The sequence below is a fragment of the Gossypium hirsutum genome, chromosome A08 (assembly GCF_007990345.1).
Source record: "Gossypium hirsutum isolate 1008001.06 chromosome A08, Gossypium_hirsutum_v2.1, whole genome shotgun sequence".
NCBI classification, from domain to species: Eukaryota; Viridiplantae; Streptophyta; class Magnoliopsida; order Malvales; family Malvaceae; genus Gossypium; species Gossypium hirsutum.
Genome location: NC_053431.1, coordinates 32,517,313 through 32,537,129, shown reverse-complemented (window position 1 = coordinate 32,537,129; position 19,817 = coordinate 32,517,313).

Genomic DNA, 19,817 nt, shown 5'->3' with positions numbered 1-19,817 from the left:
CTACTGGAAGTTTATCTCTTCTAGCCATTTCTGCTCCTTGAGGAGCTATAGGGATGGGTTGAGGAATTGGAGGAGGTGGGGGAGGTGGAGTATCTGGATTCACACGAATAAACTCCAAGTATCGTGCGTCCATCATATGGAGGTAAGCTTCTCTAGCCCCTCCACCCTAACTCATTGTCATGGGCCCACTAGTAACTGGCACGGTCCCTTCAGCCGGAGCCAACGCATTATTTTCTATGGCATCCGCCGTAGCCATATCAAGATTCATTTACTATATATAAAAACACAATTTATTTCGTCAGGAGTCGTCACACTATCAATATACAATTATGGCATGTAAAGCTAGATTCGTACTCACGCTAGGTTAGTCCTAGAATTGACTAAACTATAGCTCTGATATAACTAAATGTAACACCCCTCACCCGAGTCCAAGGCTAGGACTGGGCACGAGGCATTACTTGACTTAAATGCATGCATATGATCATTTTTGAATTATAAAAAAACTAAATAAAATTTAAAACTTTTCGCTCTTAATCTAAAAAAAATTCTCAATATGGGCCTACAAGGCCCAAATCATCCTTGGGAAATTATCCAGGATTAAACCGAACATCTTGAAAGACTTTGAAAAAACTGTAACTTGAGATAGGGGCATACGCCCAAGTAGAAAGATGACACACTCGTGTGGCCATTTTGACCTGGCCGTATTGAAGTCCCGTGTGGTTGACACGGCCTAAGCACAAGGGGACACGCCCGTGCCCCGAGCCCATGTGAATTAAATTTCAAATTTGAACCTAGAGGGGTTTTCACACGGCTGACCACAAGCACGTGTCTACAGCCCGTGTCACTCACACGGCCATAACACGCCCGTGTTACAGCCCGTGTGTAAAAACCTTGACATTCTGTTTCTGACATCAGCAACCAATTTGAGGCACACGGCCAAGGCCCACACCCGTGACCAAAGGCCGTGTCCTCCACACAGCTGAGACACTCGGCTGTGTCTCTACCCGTGTGTTTACTATCATGCATACTGACTTTCAAATTCGGGGTGCAGGGGACATGCGGTCGAACAACACGCCCATGGAGTTGACAGTGTGTCTAGCCGTGTGGGCAAAAATAGGATATCTACCAAGCCTTTTTGCCACCTTTTCTTACATCTACCTATAAAGAAATACATACCACCAATTCACACAGCAACACAAAGCCAATTCAACCATAGTATACTTAAACAATCTAACAAGAACTTGATTAGTCATGTGATTTTCTCATCTATGAAATCATTATCATTTGCACTTATTAATAACCAATAATAGCCACCATCCATGGCATTATAAAAAATGAGTAAAGAGCTATGACAAGCCACTCATTTGGCCCAAAACAATGTGACCATTATAAAAATACTAGTTCCTATAAATGCCATAATCAAAATGATAAAACTAGCTATACCAATTGCTTCAGGGATAGTGTGACTAGCTTCTCCGACATAAGGTGATGATCCACGAGCTACTTTGTCGGCACTATAAGAAAATGGAAAGGAAAAGATGTAAGCATAAATCTTAGTAAGTTGCATGCAACAATGAGTAACTATAAGCTACATAAGGGATCATACTCCCAACATATCTCTATTTTTTCAGGAAAGTAAGGATTCATAAACACTACTTGCTCATATTTATTTCTTACCAATCATGCAACATTGGTTTAAATTAACATCTCATAATTCATGTAAAATACACAAGTAGTCATATGCATACTTACTCACTTTCCTCATTTACTAAACATACAACGTAAATGAAGCTCGAATGTCATAGTTCTCATTTAGGTACTTGTTCCACTCACCACATGGTCATAAGTTCTCTTATTTTGATATAAACCATAAATCTCCCGTTGAACCATTTGGAATACAACAGGATATTCAATAGCCCCAAACATGGGATAAAATGTCGACGCCATGTCCCAAACACGGTCTTCCACTGGCTAGCGCATCAAAGTCGATGCCATGTCCCAGACAGGTCTTACACTAACTTTTATACATCAAGGCCGATGTTGTGTCCCAGACAGGTCTTACACTGGCTCTCATCTATCAGTGCTAATGCCATATCCCAGACAGGTCTTACATTGACGCTCAACAAGCTGATGCCATGTCCCAGATAGGTCTCCCAAAAATGTCTTACACTAGCTCTCGTCTCTATACCGATCCATTTCACAGACATGTCTTACACTGGCTCTCATAATGTGGACGATGCATGCTCCGTACATGTCTTACACTAGCATGAATATCCAAATCAATTCTTAAGATTCAACCGAGAGTCTTTATTACATTAATTTCTCAACATGCATACTCATATTCACAATCAAAAAAATTTATGCAATATTAATTCAAATACACATCATAACAATATAGTTGCATTATTGACATACAACTTACCTCGGATTACAAAATGTAGGTGACTAGGCGATTTGCTCTACTTGCTTGGCCTTCCCTCGGTCCAAGTCAGTTTTTATGTTTCTTGATTTGAGAGAGATATAAGTGGCTGAGATTTCGAGCTTCCAAAACCCTTAGAATGGCTGAAAATTTCAGTGGAGGAGTAACGAAGAATGAAAAAAATGGAGGCTAGTCTCTAGGGTATTATTTTATCATACATTAAGTCACCAACTCCGTTGATCATTTGATTTTGTTGTCCCCTATGGTCGGCCATCAGCTTTTAAAAGGTTTAATTGCACTTTAAAGACCCCCAATTTTGTTTCTCTAGCTTTGTGGTACATCTATCAAGTAAAATGGAACTTTTACCTCTTATGCGATTTAGTCCTTTTTCGAAATTAAGCTCATAAACACTAAAATTACCTCACCAAATTTTTCATGCACTAATATAATCATACTATAACACCAAAATAATAATACAAACAATTCCTTGACTTCAGATTTGTGGTTCCGAAACTACTGTTCTGACTAAGCCCAAAATCGGGTTGTTACAAGTTGGACCCGAAACTAATCAGTGCGTTGATAGAGAGGTGGAGACCTGAGACGCACACTTTCCATATTTCATGTGAAGAGTGTACTATCACTTTGAAAGATGTGCAGTTATAATTGGGATTGCCAGTGGATGGGTACGCAGTTATCGGGTCCGCTCAATCTGTTGATTGGGGAGCCGTATGCTACGAGCTTTTGGGTGCTACTCCGGATAATATCAACAGAGGTTGGATTGAGATGGGCTGGTTACGAGACACATTCTCGGAGCTGTGTAATTATTCAAATGAACTAGAAAGAATACGATATGCTCAGTCATACATTCTTGAGATGATTGGAGGTTATCTGATGCTGGACTTGTCACGAAACCTCGTACATCTAAGATGGCTGCTGAAACTCGTTGATTTTAGAGTAGCTGGTGAATTTAGTTGGGGGTCTGCCGTGTTAGCAACATTGTACCGGGAGTTGTACGGGGCGACGTAACTAAATAAAGCCAAAATCAGAGGTTGCTTATCACAACTGCAATCATGGGCACAATTTCACTTTCTATTTTTACGTCCTCGAGTGGACTACCCATATACATTCCCACTCAAATAGAGGTAAATTCTATATTAGATATTACAATTATTACCTAAATTTAAAATACAATTGTATGCTAAAAATTTATTTAATTAGGTGTAACCGTTTGGCGAGTTATGTTGGAATACCTACCTCTCTTGAAGATCTATGGCTTTTATTAGACCAACGGTCGGAAGCACAAGTAAGTATTAAATAAAATATATATACATAATAAAATAGTTGTTTTGTATTTAGTATTTAGTATTTAGAATTATGTACATAACTAATATTTTTATCATGTTCATATAGTTTCAATGGACACCATACAAGGATCCGACAATTCGAGCAGTAATTCCGGATGAGTTCTTTCAAAATTTGAACATTTGGCATGTGAAGGTCCCATTAGTCAATTCTACTACCGTGGAGATGCATAGAGTATTGCGAAATTTGGATTCTGACAACCGATTCCCGTGGCACTTAAGGTGCTCGATGATGAGCATAGAGTCGACTTATGGCAATTGAATACGGATTGGCCGAGATACTCGTCAGAATATATCGAAATATGGGAAAATCGGTATGACTATATACCTACTCGGGAGCCGATCATCATTCCTGAGTTAGTGTGTGTGCCGGAATACATGCCATGGTTTAGGATCCATGGCAAGCCATATTTGCTGTCGGAAGAGGAGAGACGACGGCAAATTCGTGTCCAATGAGAACGACAGGTCCCTTTAAATCCAAGAAGAAGGGATGACTATACGGGTCCATCAACAGCGCCCACACAGTGACCGAGCCCAACACTTCAATCGACAACACCCATATCACAGCCTTTTTAGATTATGCCATATGCGTATCCTAGCCCTTATATGTATCCTAACCCTTATATGTTTCCTTTTCCTAGTCCTATGACAGGTTAGAATGCATGGCCCGGTTCATCTCTGTTCTCGATTTCTCCGAGTCAACCGTCAATCTATAGGCCGTCGTTGCATGAGGGATCGCATGAGGCACCGTCGGGGAGCTCTTCTTTTTACCAATCCCCATCGCCTTATGGGATTTAAACACCTCTGCCATGGGTGATGCAAACACCTCCACAGTCATTATTCTATCAAGGTGGGTCATCCTTCCAACACCTACAACCAGATCCCCTGCTGGAGGAACCAGAATCCCCACCGGAGTAACCACAACCCCCGTCGGAAGTTGAACCAAGAAGGAATCTAGCGCGTAACTGTCGATGACCCCATGTGGTACTGATTCTGACCGACACCAACATTGATTTTTTTAACATATTCGTATAAAATTTTTTATATTGTTTCATTTAATAAAATAAAAGTTGTTTTTAATATTTTAATTGTAATTTACTTTTTATATTTTTAATAAAATAAAAGTTCTTTTGAATAAGACAATATTTTTAATATTTTTATATTTTTAATAAAATATAAATAATGCAACATAATTTTATTACAACAACTATTAGCTATTCCGATTTAGACATGATCGAGTTGTATGGCCTGGGTTCTTACACCATCCGCACAACTTCTGTTGGTTGGTTGTTTCTTGGATATCCATATTGTTACGTATTCTAGTCGAGTAAGGTCAAACTTTTAGTTTCCGACACAATTCTCTATCTGATAACAGCTTAAACGGTGCAAGTGATACAGACGGCCACTTATGTTCATCTGAGACAGGTGGGAATACATGTCTCTACACATTGTACATGTATTCTATTTTGTACACTTCATCGACATAGCTCCTGGGATCCAGACAAAGATTCTGACAAGCTGTAATTACATGAGCACGTGGATAACAAAGTGCGTCAAACCTCTCACAGTCGTAGGTCCTAATTCTCAAGTGTACACGATATTGCCCGCCAATAAGACCTTGGTTCGGTCTGTCAAACTCCGTCACACGAAACCATAGGTTGTCGCGATCGTGACACACTGTGTGCATGGTGTTGGCTCGTGCGTTCGCCTTATTAATTTCTTACAATACCTTCGCGCACCATACATAGCCTCCCTGCATTTGGCCTTTATAACTCGCTGCTCGCTTTGGAAATAGTTCTACTAAATGAAAATACGTCTCTCGTACAACCGATGTTATCGGTAAATGACGCGTTCCTTTTAGAATAGAATTTATGCATTCAGCCAGGTTCAAGGTCATATGATCATATCATAGGCTGCCGTTGTATGCTTGTGTCCACTATTCGAAAGGTATGTTACAAAGGTAGTCTGTGTCTTTTTCGTTAACTGAACGCAAAACTACCAACGTCTAATGAAAACGGTCCTTACTTATCTCACACCCTGCCGATATAAGTTGATAGCGAAAATTGCATACCATTCTTTCATTCAGAATAAACTGAATATTACAAATGAAATTATATTAATAGAAATTAAATACCCATGTTGGTCATTTGTCATCGTTCAGTTGTAGATCAATATTGCCCATAGTAGTTGGACGCAACGTGCCTTAGGCAATACCGATGGTGTGTGCGATGCCATAGGCTTCCCTGTCGCTCAATTGCAGCTAGTATTCCAGTGCCCGATCTAATATAACGCATATATCAGGCTAGGGGCAGACATACCTCCTTAACCTAGAAAGAATGAAATCCCAGTCATCAGTTGACTCCCCCGGTGTTATTGCAAATACAATTGGAAGGATTCTCCCATTGCCATTCTATGCCACAACTAACAATAACCGATGGGTAATCTGCCATACATAAAGGTACTGTCAATTTGTACCAATGGCTTGCAGTATAGAAATGTGTCTCGGTATTGCTCAAAGCTCCAAAATAGACGCTTGAACATTTGGCATCCACGGAGCAATCGGTCGTTGTAGTACGCAGGTGCCGTTTCAAGGTCTGTTATGCAACCTGAGACATATCTCTCCAGCACCTGACACCACTGCCACACTTCATTATATGAAGCGTCCCACCCACCGTGCATCTTTTCCAATGCATTGTGCTTAGCTATCCAAGCCTTGCGGTAAGAGTGCGTGTACCTCCATTGGCAAAGAATATTGGTAATTAAGATTGGCACTGAAGTCCTGGGATCCGCCTTCACCGTTTGTAGTATTAAACTAGCTAACATATTTGAATCCATCTTGGGATGATCTTATGAAACACCTGTCAATGCAGTACGTTAAATAATGCAACATTATGTAATAACAGTATTATTCAAAACCCTAAACACCTAGTGATACTGTACCGCCAACACATGTATGTGGACCTTTGTACTTTTTTATCTCCCACAAGCTTGTCCTTTTCCTCAACTAGGCCATGATTTTCTATGACCATGTACCGTCGTGCACTGCACACTTGGCCTCAAACTTATCGGATTTGGATTTAACCATGTTGCAGTTAACCCTGTTCATGATGCTATGTTGTTTCAATGCACCAAGAAAACTATCCTTATTGGAAAACTCCTTACCAACTTCCAATTCACCCGAATCTAATGACGAACTTGTACGGTCTCGCCTTCTATTTGGTAGACCTGGAAACTCAATTGCATCATCTTGAGATAGATCGACATTATGCATGTTGGCTAGAGGTGAGTACGCCCTGAATCACGAATCTTCTTCTTCTTCATCTGAACCCCTTTCAACATCTTCAGGTATGGTTGGAATAGGCTCTGGTTCAGAAAATAATGCAACTTCTGCACCATCAGGGTTGAGCTCTCGAGGTGAATCCACATCAGATTCATCATCTTACCCACCATCATCTGCAACGAACGATGTCCCCTCGCTGGTGGACATCGTAGGGAGTACATCATCCCTTTTTGTGGACGTTTCATGATGTAACGGTCGGGTTTGTGCAAGTATACACAGTCGTTATCAAGTAATAAGTAAGTATCGAGTTATCGTCTCCATAGGGATTGTATTTGTGCTAAGCCAATTAATTTATAAAACTATATTAACAATTTGATAAATAAAAAACAATATAATTGAGACGTGATGAAAAATTAAGTATATGAAACTAAATGCAATGATCCCTAATGCAATTTATCCTAAGTATGCAAACTATATGAATGAAATAAATTTTAGTAGAATTAACACAATAAGCAACAATTATAACATAAATAAGCTAGGAAAATTACTTTAATTAAACTTAAATTATTATCAACATGCTCATCAATATTCGGAAAAATATTCCATGGCAACTCGATCTTTCATGAGTTTGGAAACCATATTAGGTCATTTCGAAATCCTTTACTTAGTAAATTCACATTTTACTGATCTTTTTTACTAACGGTTTCTTAGTATCATGTGAGGTAACAGAGATGTGTTAGGTTTGAAACAGTTCAATCACACAAATCCAAAAACTATACAGATAACAGAGCCTGGTTAGGGTGTAATACCCCTACCCGTATTCAGTGCCGGAATAGGGTACGAGGCATTACCGGAGTTTACGAATTAAATTTTTTTTTATATTCAATATAGCCCCTTTATAATTATCTAACCTTCCCTGCAACATTAAATCGAGACCAATCCACATCAACCAAATCAATTCAACTTATTTTCAAGATAAGTTCATGCATATTTATAAGATAACGTCATCACATATCTAAAATCAGGTTTGTTAACCAGACTAATGGCTAACTTTACATTCATTTCACGTTAACATTTACTTTGTTAGCTTATACATGCCATTGATTTCCAAAATAAAGTTTCTTTATATACCGAAATCCTGAGGTTGACAGTGTGATGTGACTCTGACCAAATTCGACCTCCGAGCTCTTAACACTACAAAACAGGGAAAAAGGAAACGGGGTAAGCACTTTGTGCTTAGTAAGCTCATGTCACAAGAATTATACTTACCTAATATTTTCAATACAATACAATAAACATACATATATCCATTCAATGCATTATTACCCTAATATGCACAAACTCAACATTCAAGTTAGTACAATAATTTCCATGTACCAATACTATATACCATGATTGATGAGCTCGTCAATACCATGATTTCCATTTCCTTGTTATTTTTCCATATTTATCCCGTTGAATTTATCAAAATTTCGATGGATTTTTCAGAGATACACTTTTAGTGTACAATTCCGGGTCCGCCAAATCATATTCATGTGCACACATTTCCATTTCAGAGAGCACACTCCCGCGAACCTCAACCTTGCAGCGGGATTACCAGTCCAGGCTAAATCCCCTGCAATATAAACTCATAGAGTATTGTCGGGATTACTAGTCCAGGCTAAATCCCTTGCAACGACAATTACTCTAATGAGCTTGGATCTGAATTACCAGTCCAGGCTAAAATCAGACCCTAATTCGGATTACCCGTCCGGGCTAAATCCATTTTACACATATTCTTCGGGAGGGCTATATCAGGATAGGATCACCCATCCGGGCTTGATCCTTTTTACCGTCAATTCCTTTTCAGAGATCCATCGAATTTTCCTTTCATTCAACCGAGATTTCTTCCTCTTTTATCAAATATGTCAATGTTTCATAAAATATCATATAATGAACATTCAAATCATATTCATATCAAAAACATGCATTTCAAGCATTTAAGAATATAATTCAAGTTACATGAACTTACCTTGATACTTGTTTGTAAACAATAAAAATCTACTAATCCCGAACTTTTTCCTTTCCTCGATCTAGCTTCGTATTTGAATCTTCCGGATTTGGTGCAAAAATTATGAAATACCAGCTTTGAGAACCCTTCTATGGCATTTTTAGCTGCTGGAATTGAAGAGAAATGAAGAGAAATCTAGATATTTCTTATTTAGTCCTAGTTTTATTTAGTTAATTTTGCAATATTCCAATTTTACCCTTAATTTATCAATTTTTCTTCTGATTTCATACCCTTGTAGTCCAGTCCAAATAACATTTGGGTCTAATTGCCTTTTAAATCCTTTCTCATTAGACTTTTAAGCTATTTAATCATTCTAGCAACTTTTACACCTATTACAATTTAGTCATTTTCATTTAATTGACTACCCAAACATTAAAATTTCCTAACGAAATTTTAATACCACATTAATAACATTTCATAAATATTTATAAAATTATTTTTTACTCGGTTTTACGAGATAGAGGTCTCGATACCTTGTTTTTACCCAATTTTTTCAATAATTTCTTTTTCTATCCAATCACTAAATCGGTAAAATTTTTCTATCAATATTTTCATACGATTTTCCTATCATATCAATTTTCATGCAAAAATATTGAAATAAATTTCTCTTTAAATCGGATTTGTGGTTACGAAACCACTATTCTGATAATTTTGAATTTAGGCCATTACAACTCTCCCCCTTTAAGGATTTTCATCCTCGAAAATCTTACCAGTAAAGAGATTTCGGTATTGTTTCCTCATTGCCTCCTCCGGTTCCCATGTCGCTTCCTCAATCTCGTGCTTTTGCCACAATACTTTCACCAAATTTATCTTTTTATTTCTAAGCTCTTTTGTCTGTCGTGCCAATATCTTGACCTGTTCTTCACTATAAGTCATATCCGGTTGAATCTCTACTTCTGTCGGAGAAATAACATGTGAAGGATCTGATCGATATCGTCGTAACATAGATACATGAAAAACATTATGGATTCTATCAAGTTCCGGTGGTAATGCCAATCAATAAGTGACCGGTCCAATTCTTTCTATGATTTCATATGGCCCGATAAATCTTGGACTCAGTTTACCCTTTCGACCAAATCGGAGGACTTTCTTCCAAGGAGACACTTTCAGGAATACCTTGTCACCAACTTGAAATTCAATCTCTTTTCATTTAAGGTCGGCATATGATTTTTGACGATCGGAAGCTGCTTTTAGACTATCTCGAATAACCTTTACTTTTTCTTCTGTTTCCCGGATCAAATCAATCCCATGTGTCTTCCTTTCACTAAGCTCTGTCCAATATAACGGTGTTCTACATTTTCTACCATACAAAGCTTCATAAGGAGCCATTTTAATACTGGACTGATAACTGTTATTGTAAGCAAATTCAACCAAAGGTAGATACCTCTCCCAATTACCTTCAAACTCTAGTATACAACATCGGAGCATATCTTCCAATACTTGAATTACACGTTCAGATTGACCATCTGTCTGAGGATGAAATACAGTGCTGAAATAGAACTGAGTACCCAAGGCTTCTTGCAATTTGTCCCAGAAACGAGACATAAATCAGGGATCTCTATCTGATATAATGGAGACAGGCACTCCATGTAGCCTGACAATCTCAGATATGTACTGTTCAGCTAGTTTATCTAAAGAATAATCCATACGTACCGGAATAAAGTGAGCTGACTTTGTCAATCGGTCTACAATCACCCAAATAACATCTTTTTTCCTCGGAGACAAAGGTAACCCCGATACAAAATCCATAGTGATTCTTTCCCATTTCCATTCCGGTATAGTAATTGGCTGAAGTAACCCCAAAGGTACCTGATGTTCAGCTTTAACTTGCTGACATATTAAACACCTTGATACAAACTCAGAGATATCACGTTTCATTCCCGACCACCAGCACATCTTTTTCAGATCATTATACATTTTATTACTCCTCAGATGTACAGACATAGTACTGCTGTGAGCCTCGCGTAGAATCTTCTGTATGAGCTCTGAATTCTGAGGTACACATACCCTACCTCTGAATAATAAACAACCATCAGAACCAATCTGAAATTCAGAATCATTACCTGACTCACACTGTGCCTGTTTAACTTGTAACTTCTCATCATTCTTCTGAGCTTCACATATTTGCTGTAAAAATGTCGGTTTAGCTCTTAATTCTGCTAGGATTGAACCATCATCAGTCAATGATAATTGGGTATTCATAGCTCGTAAAGAAAACAGAGATTTCTGGCTCAAAGCATCAGCTACAACATTAGCCTTACCCGGATGGTAATCAATAATCAAATCATAGTCCTTTATCAGTTCAAGCCACATGCGCTGTCTCAAATTCAAATCTTTCTGTGTCATCAAATATTTCAAGCTTTTATGATCAGTATAAATATGACATTTCTCACCGTACAAGTAATGCTGCCATATCTTTAGCGTAAATACAATAGTAGCTAATTCAAGATCATGTACTGGGTAATTTCTTTCATGTGGTTTAAGTTGTCTTGAATCATAGGCTATTACTTTACCTTCTTGCATCAAAACACAACCTAAACCATTTAATGAGGCATCACTGTAAATAACAAATTCCTTACCCGGTTCAGGCTGCACTAATACAGGTGCTTTCGTTAATAGGTCTTTCAATCGGTTGAAACTTTGTTGACATTCATCAATCCACTCGAACTTTACATTTTTCTGTAATAATCGAGTCATTGGAGAAGCTATCATAGAGAATCCCTGTACAAATCTCTGATAATAACCAGCTAAACCCAAGAAACTTCTAACTTAAGATACATTCTTCGGTGGACTCTAATTGACAATAGCTGAGATTTTACTTGGATCTACCCTGATGCCTTCGGCAGATACAATATGTCCTAGAAAACCCACTCCTCGAAGCCAAAATTCACATTTACTGAATTTAGCATATAACTGCTTCTCTTGCAGAATTTGCAACACAATTCTCAAATGTTCTGCATGCTCTTCTTCATCCCTAGAATAAACCAAAATATCATCAACGAATACTACTAAAAATCTGTCTAAGTACGGTCTGAATATCCGGTTCATCAAATCCATGAATACTGGAGGTGCATTAGTTAGCCCAAACGGCATAACTAGAAACTCATAATTCCCGTACTTGGTTCTAAAGGTTGTTTTTGGCACATCTGACTCTTTTACCCGTAACTGATAATAACCCGATCGAAGATCGATCTTTGAAAACACAGTAGCACCTTTCAGCTGATCAAATAAATCATCAATTCGGGGTAACGGGTACTTATTCTTTATGGTTACTTTATTAAGCTGCCAGTAGTCGATACATAATCTCAAAGACCCATCTTTCTTTTTCACAAACAGAACCGGAGCACCCCAAGGTGAATGACTCGATCGGACAAAACCCCTGTCAACAAGTTCTTGCAACTGTGTCTTTAACTCCTTTAATTCTGTAGGAACCATACGATATGGAGCTATGGAGATCGGAGTAGTTCTCAGAATCAAATCTATAGAAAATTCCACTTCTCTTTCTGGTGGCAATCCTGGTAATTCCTCTGGAAACACATCGCAAAATTCACATACCACTGGAACTACCTGTATCTTTGACTCATATACCTTGGTGTCGAGTACATAAGCCAAGTAAGCATCATACCTTTTTTTGACATACCTTTGTGCTGCCATTACTGAAATCACATCAGATAACCCCTCTGTCTGATAAGATTTAACCCGGAGCAACTCACCATTCTAACATTTTAGCACAATATATTTTTGTCTACAATTTACTACCGCATCATGCTGGGTTAACCAATCCATGCCCAATATCACGTCAAATTCATCAAATGGCAGTAACATCAAATCAGTCGGGAAACAATAACCTCTTACCATCAGTGGACAATTTTCACAAATTTTATCCACCAACACAGACTGGCCTAGGGGGTTCGAGACTTTAACCACAAATTCAGTAGGTTCAACAGGTACATTTTTAACAATTGCAAGTTTAACACATATATATGAATGCGTAGAACCAGGATCAATTAATGCAGTAATATCAGTATCAAGTAAAGAAAATGTACCAGTAATAATATCAGGTGCTGAGGCATCTTCTCTGGCACGAATGGCATATGTCCTAGCAGGTGCTCGTGCTTCAGACCTGCCTGCAATATCTTTTGTAGCTCCTCGGCTACCACTGACATTACCAGATGTTCAAGGTGGTCTACCTCTCGAAACTGGATTACTCGGCTTCGATATCTGTTCAGCTTCTTTTTCACCTCTTTCTGGACAATCCCTGAGGAAATGGTCAAAAGAACCACATCGGTAACAAGCCCCGCTCTTTAATCGACATTCACCAAAATGAGCTTTATTACAGTACTGGCATCTCGGCTTAGGAGTGCCAACACTACCAACACTGGTCATTGATGGAGTAGAAGGTCTTGGATTAGTTCGTTGAGAACCTCGCTCTCTGCTCGAATACCCAATGGCAGAAGTAGAACGATCCTGATACTTCTTCAATTTCTTTGAAGCAGAAAACTGGGATTTTCCCATCGGTCTTTTACTAAAAATTCGAGCTTCCCTCTCAGCCTGTTTCTTTTCTTTGCTCAATTCTTCTGCTTTATAAGCTCTCTCTGCCAATGTAGCAAACTCTCGAATTTCAAGAATTTCGATCAGTAGTTTAATGTCTTCATTTAACCCTTATTCGAATCGTTTGCACATTTCAGCTTCTGACTGTACCCATTCTCGAGCATATTTACTCAATCGAACAAATTCTCTTTCATATTCAGATACTGATCTGTTACCCTGTTTCAACTCAAGAAATTTTTTTCTTTTCTGATCGAGAAACCTCTTGCTGATATATTTTTTTTGAACTCGGTCTGAAAGAATTCCCATGTAATTTCTTCTTTGGGAACAACTGAAGCTTTAGTATTCCACCAATGGTAAGCTGTGTCTTTTAACAGTGAGACGACACATTTTAGACATTCTTCTGGTGTATAAGATAATTCTTCCGGAACCCGAGTAGTGTTTTGTAACCAGAATTCAGCCCGTTCAGAATCATCATCAACTACTGCTCGAAATTCTTTGGCCCCATATTTTTGAATTTTATCTACTAGAGCTTTTCCTTTTTTGACAGATTCAGTACCTGCACCCTGTGGGATCTCGGGAACTGGTGAAGGAGCAGGAGGGGGAGGTTGAACTTGCTGCACTACAGGGTTAGTTCTTAAGTATTGATTAAACCATTCATTCATCATTTGAAAGAAGGCTGTTTTTGCCTCCTCCCCTCGACCCTCTATCTCGGGCCTTTTACTGCTAGTTTCTTCTCTTTGTACTGAAGCCGGAGCATGACTCCTAGCTTCCTCAGATTGAGCTCGGTCGGATGACATTACTATAAGAAAAACACATTTTAAATGGTCAGGAGATATCACACTATCAATAATAATTTAAATGGCATGTATAGCTAATCCCGTATTTGCTACATCGGTCCTAGAACCGGCTAAACCGTAGCTCTGATACCAATAAATGTAATACCCCTACCCATATTCATTGCCGAAATAGGGTACGAGGCATTACCGAAGTTTACGAATTAAATTTTTTTTTCAATTATATTTTCATCTAAGTACTTACCATTTCAATGCTCCTTATAATTAAACATGTTACCATTCAATCAATAGCTTGGCACTTGTCTAAGCGTCAAACAATAACATTGTTAGTATACTTGCACATATTTCATATAAATTCAACATTGATATACCTATTTTCTCAACATATCACACTTGAGTTTAATAATAGTCTCAACTTACATAATTTCCTTGTATCAACATATCAAAGATAATTATATATGTACATGTCACAAAATATATTATTCTCTTACTGTTTCTTCATAAGCATATATCATTCATTTTGTTATATCAATATTTCATGCACCATCATTTCCTTATGTCTTGTATATATTTATTTCGGTAATAGTTCGTATTAAACTTAACATAAATTAAATTCCATGTACCTATACTTATTTCATTTATCTATCTTCTTAATTATTTCATACAACTATTTTGTACATATATTTCCATATGACCAATTCCTGTAAACATTTCACATAACCATTTCATATAACCATGCCATCTGATACATATTACCTGAATATCGATTGTTCAATAGATATCTTGGCGTTTCTCTTCCTCGATCTTATTTATCTTCGACATGATGTCATAGTATCTTTCAACTATGGTTTTACTCGTTTTCTGTCATGTTTCCATGGTATCTTTCAACCATGGTCTTATTCATTTTCCCGTCATGTTGCCATGGTATCTTTCAACCATGGTCTTATTCATTTTCCCGTCATGTTGCCATGGTATCTTTCAACCATGGTCTTACTCATTTCATATCAGGTTGCCATGGTATCTTTCAACCATGGTCTTATTCATTTCATATCACGTTGCCATGGTATCTTTCAACCATGGTCTTACACATTTTATATCACGTTGCCATGGTATCTTTCAACCATGGTCTTACACATTTCATATCAGGTTGCCATGGTATCTTTCAACCATGGTCTTACACATTCCATATCAGAGAGCACACTCCCGCGAACCTCATCCTTACAGTGGGATGACCAGTCCAAGCTAAATCCCCTGTAATATAAACTCATAGAGTATTGTCGGGATTACCAGTCCAAGCTAATAAATGCAATACCCTTACCCGTATTCATTGCCGGAATAGGGTACGAGGCATTACTGGAGTTTACGAATTAATTTTTTTTTATATTCAATATAGCCCCTTTATAAATATCGAACCTTCCCTACAATATTAAATCGAGACCAATCCACATCAACCAAATCAATTCAACATATTTTCAAGATAAATTCATGCATATTTATAAGAAAACATCATCACATATCTAAAACCAGGTTTGTTAACCATACTAATGGCTAACTTTACATTCATTTCACGTTAACATTTACTTTGTTAGCTTATACATGCCATTGATTTCCAAAATAAAGTTTCTTTATATACCGAAATCCTGAGGTTAACAGTGTGATGTGTCTCCGACCAAATCCGACCTCCGAGCTCTTAACACTACAAAACAGGGAAAAAGGAAACGGGGTAAGCACTTTGTGCTTAGTAAGCTCATGTAACAAGAATTATACTTACCTAATATTTTCAATACAATACAATAAACATCCATATATCCATTCAATGCATTATTACCCTAATATGCACAAACTCAACATTCAAGTTAGTACAATAATTTCCATGTACCAATAATATATACCGTGATTGATGAGCTCGTCAATACCATGATTTCCATTTCCTTGTTATTTTTCCATATTTATCCCATTGAATTTATCGAAATTTTGATGGATTTTTCAGAGATACACTTTTAGTGTACAATTCCGGGTCCGCCAAATCATATTCATGTGCACACATTTCCATTTTAGAGAGCACACTCCCGCGAACCTCAACTTTGCAGCGGGATTACCAGTCCAGGCTAAATCCCCTGCAATATAAACTCATAGAGTATTGTCGGGATTACTAGTCCAGGCTAAATCCCTTGCAACGACAATTACTCTAATGAGCTTGGATCTGAATTACCAGTCCAGGCTAAAATCAGACCCTAATTCGGATTACCCGTCCGGGCTAAATCCATTTTACACATATTCTTCGGGAGGGCTATATCAGGATAGGATCACCCGTTCGGGTTTGATCTTTTTTACCGTCAATTCCTTTTCAGAGATCCATCAAATTTTCCTTTCATTCAACCGAGATTTCTTCCTCTTTTATCAAATATGTCAATGTTTCATAAAATTTCATATAATGAACATTCAAATCATATTCATATCAAAAACATGTATTTCAAGCATTTAAGAATATAATTCAAGTTACATGAACTTACCTTGATACTTGTTTGTAAACAATAAAAATCTACTAATCCCGAACTTTTTCCTTTCCTCGATCTAGCTTCGTATTTGAATCTTCCGGATTTGGTACAAAAATTATGAAATACCAGCTTAGAGAACCCTTCTATGACATTTTTAGCTGCTGGAATTGAAGAGAAATGAAGAGAAATCTAGATATTTCTTATTTAGTCCTAGTTTTATTTAGTTAATTTTGCAATATTCCAATTTTACCCTTAATTTATCAATTTTTCTTCTGATTTCATACCCTTGCCGTCCAGCCCAAATAAATTTTGGGTCTAATTGCCTTTTAAATCCTTTCTCATTAGACTTTTAAGCTATTTAATCATTCTAGCAACTTTTACACCTATTACAATTTAGTCATTTTCATTTAATTGACTACCCAAACATTAAAATTTCCTAACAAAATTTTAATACCACATTAATAACATTTCATAAATATTTATAAAATTATTTTTGACTCGATTTTACGAGATAGAGGTCTCGATACCTTGTTTTTACCCAATTTCTTCAATAATTTCTTTTTCTATCTAATCACTAATCGGTAAAATTTTTCTATCAATATTTTCATACGATTTTCCTATTATATCAATTTTCATGCAAAAATATTGAAATAAATTTCTCTTTAAATCGGATTTGTGGTTACGAAACCACTTTTCCGATAATTTTGAATTTAGGCCATTACATAAGGTGGTTATGCAACCTGCAATTTAATCAGGTTAGGATCTAAATTGAGCATGCACATTTCAATTATGTGTCCATTAGCTGTCGTCTGGTTAGGATCGCTCGGCTAATTCAGGTGCATTTCAATCAAGTATGAATGAAATACATAATTGATTTTAATTGAAAACATGATCGACTGAGGCACAAATATTATAAGCATGAATCAAATAAATATTATTCAACCAAAATAATCATCCTAGCTTAAATAAAATTAAGCTATCATTGTTGTAAACAAGAACAGTAAACACATAGCAAACATTTTTGAATTAAGTTAAAGAAAAGAAAGATTAAACCCAAATCAAAGTGGCTATCACCCAAAACTCTAACTGACGAGGGCTCCTTCATTCCTTCACTTCGCTCTTTTGCTGATGGCTCTCCAAGGTGGCCGACCAAGAGCTCTTTAAGAGGCTAACTTGCTAAAAATATTTATACAAAGATGATAATAGGGGTGAAGGCTAAGAGAGTTGAGGAGGATAGAATGATGAATGAGTAAGGGATGATTAGAAAAGTGAGAAATGGGGTCTTATTTATAGGTGAGGCAAAGGAGCTATGCTAAAAATAGGAGTGTCCATCTTTTGAGAATTCCTCCAAGGGTGGACGGCCATGATTTGTGGAAATGTGGTTGATTTTTTCTTGATTTAAGTGCCACACATCATCAGGATCAGGACTCGGTCAATTGCAAATCTCAGGGTAAATCTCTGATTTCTTTAACTCTTCAAGGCCTTTGTGCAATTAAACCAAAACTTGATTTATGAAAATCCACATGGAACCAAATTTTGGGTTGACTTAGTCCTCCATTTGGATGGTTTTGTAATCAAAATAAAGCTCTTAGACCTGTCCAAAAATAATAGATAATTTAGAGGACCAAAGAAAATAATTTAACCACTTTAATTATTCAATTTACTTAATTAATTAAACCCAATTTATTAATGAAACATATTAAAATAAATTATTAAATATAACTTTATATTTTATTATTTAATTTAATCATACATGGCCCACTTTATAGCTTGAAAATATAATATGCTCAAATTAATATAAAAGAAGCCATTTTTTGCATGAAAACTATATAATAAAGCATAAAATCACATTTTAATAATTTCTATGTCCCAATTTCATATTTTCATATATTTCATTAATTTATTAAGCAATTACTTCGTTTTAACAAAAAATTTAAGTAAAAAGGTGACGAATAGGAAAAATCCTATATATTTTTTAGTTTACACACCCCCAAACTTAAATAATTTCTTGTCCCAAGTAATGTTCATGCACAGCACAAGGTTTTGCTAAAACAAAATTGCTAAAAGTGTAAGCAACATCAATCTTTATCCCATAATCATGTATTAATAAATTCATGCTCATAGATCTTCTTTATTAACAAGTAAATCATATGCAAACATTTTGAAAATTTTATACTAAGTTTCAAGATATGCCAACATGAATCATAGTATGTATATATGTCACAGCCATAGATAATATTCTTCATTCAACATAATTTCTCCTCAATCAAGCAAACGATCATAAGGCTTATTTATGATCTTCATATGTTGAACTTAGAACTCCCTCTCCACTAATGTAGGTGACATAATCATAAAAAAATAGGTCTTTTATAAGGTTGTAATGGGGCTCGGTTAAAGGTAGGGATTTTAAGAGATGAGAAATTTCGGTTTCAAAATCTTAACCTTTAATTTTGTCTTGGATTTCTTGAAATTCAACCTTTTTCTTTAAGTGATCTTTTGAAATACCCCCAAACTTATTTTGAACCCATGCTCATACATTTTTTCTTTGTGGAAACTGAGAAAACTTTTCTTCGCTCTTTTTTTATAGCATGAGCACATACATCCTTATGAAAATTTCCTCAAATGAGCACATACATGAAAATTTCCTCAAACATTGCTTACCAAGACAACTTTAGTTAAGATGGGTGCACAAAATTAGGATAACTTCAAAAGATGGAGATATGGCTTGTATTGTAGGTTCATTGCAATAAACAGGCCTTTTAAGCTCAAAATTATAGTTTCAAGGGTCTAATATCATAAGGTGGGTTTGAAAAGGCTCAAACGATCCAAAGAAATAGTGCCTATATCATTTTAGATTTTTATGT